The following is a 2,022-nucleotide window of genomic DNA, read 5'->3' on the forward strand; positions in this document are numbered from 1 at the left end:
AAGGTGGAGGAGAGAGGAAAGAGATTATTTACAAATTTTATATATATATATAGTATATATATATATATATATATATATATATATATATATATATATATATATATACTATACAAAATATGTGTAGTAAAGTACAGATCCTAGCTGTAAACAATATGCTGTAAACAGTATGTGAACAAGAGTGCAAAAGGTAGTAAAGTAAATAGTGGCTGTGTGCAGTTGTCGTGTCTGAGCAGTCCTCTATAGACACAGGAGAGTATAAAAAGCAGGTGACGCAGCAGTACAAATGAAGAGATTGTCCATGAATGTCAGTGAGGTAACCAGTGTGTGGGAGGTAGTGGCGGCACTTCAGCCTGCTGGTTCTGGACTGAATGTTGCGGTCTGTCTGATGGCAGTCTGGTAAACAGTCTTTGTGCTGGGTGATTGTGGCATGACACTTGACCATCAGACCCATGTGTGATTGTTGAACATCTCATTCCAGATTTATTCCCTTTGCGGTTATAATAAGCTCCACTCTTCTGGGACGCTTTCCACTAGATGTTGGAGCGTGGCTGCGGGGATTTGTGTTCATTCAGCTACAAGAGCATTAGTGAGATCAGGCGCTGATGTTGGGGTTGAGGTCAGGGCTCTGTGCAGGACACTCGAGTTCCACTCCAACCTTCACACACCATGTCTAACACACCACGCTTTGTGCACAGGGGCATTGTCATGCTGGAACAGGTTTGGGTCTCTAAGTTCCAGTGAAGATAACTAATGCTACAGCATACAAAGACATTCTATATAATTGTGTGTTTCCAACTTTGTGGCAACAGTTTGGGGAAGAACTACATATGAGTGTGATGGTCAGGTGTCCACATACTGTACCTTTGGCCATATAGTGTAAAGGTATACTGAAATGGTAAATCTGGAATATAAAAAAATGTAGAGTGGTGGTGCTGTCAAAAATGAGGTGTGAGTGAGTTTGAGTCTTCAAATAAAACTCTACCCTTACCACTAAAGTAAAATTTGTAAAGTAAACATTTTCTCAAGAGCAATGCCAAAGGGGGCATAATAAAAACTAGGAGTTGTGACCCCACGTTGACTTACAAATTTTGTTTCATTCATTTATTTTACCAATTAATATTAGAAATATCGAAGATGGATTTTGTGTGCTAACATTTTGAAATGTTACTGGGAGTCACATTCAGACAAGCCACTTTTTCCAAAAATGACATCTTAAAAGTGATATCTTAATATAATTGAATTTATTTCCAGTGTTTCCTATTATGAGATTACAGTAAACCAAATATATGATTATTAAACATATTTCTTAGCATTTTTACTCATTTTTACAGTTTGAAATAGTGTTGTTCTAATTGCAGGTAAATTGGCTAATTTGAAGTATTTACTCTAGAAAGAAGCAATTATGGTGAAGCTTTCTATAAACTGTTTCACTGAGGTTTCCAACACGGACAGAGGAGTTTCCGGTCACGTGACAAGCTGTGTTGTCGCGTAAGCTTCGAGAGAGAGAATTCAGGACAGACTGGTGAGGGAATGATTGTTTATAATGTAAGTGAGAACAGGAGCTAACTTGTCTCCTGGATGTTCCACAACATCAAATGTAATTATTAACAGTTTAAAACCATGACTTGTTCATTAATAAATTAAAATTTGTAATCATTGGCAAATCACAGTGGTATAAATGGAATAAGTGGAAACCCTCTAAGGGTCCACTCCACCCAGTAACAATCCAGCCTGTCAGTCTCCAATAGTTTTATACAGAAAGCATGCAGCAGTATTTTTAGCCATGTAAATGCACAGAGATATATAAGCAAATGTCGCTTTGAGTGAGGTGCACTTTTCATGAACATGAAGATTATATTGATAGGATATTAATGAGTGCATCAAGTGAAACTATTTAGGCTATAATTATTTGTATAGCCGTTTGATTGTTACTAACATCCAGAAATTCTGTTGCAGAAATACTAATGTGGCTGCATGAACTGTACCAATACCAACCTTACCATGTGAAGCTAACTCAATCAT

This window comes from Pangasianodon hypophthalmus, chromosome 11, assembly GCF_027358585.1.
Source record: "Pangasianodon hypophthalmus isolate fPanHyp1 chromosome 11, fPanHyp1.pri, whole genome shotgun sequence".
In the NCBI taxonomy this organism is placed as follows: Eukaryota; Metazoa; Chordata; class Actinopteri; order Siluriformes; family Pangasiidae; genus Pangasianodon; species Pangasianodon hypophthalmus.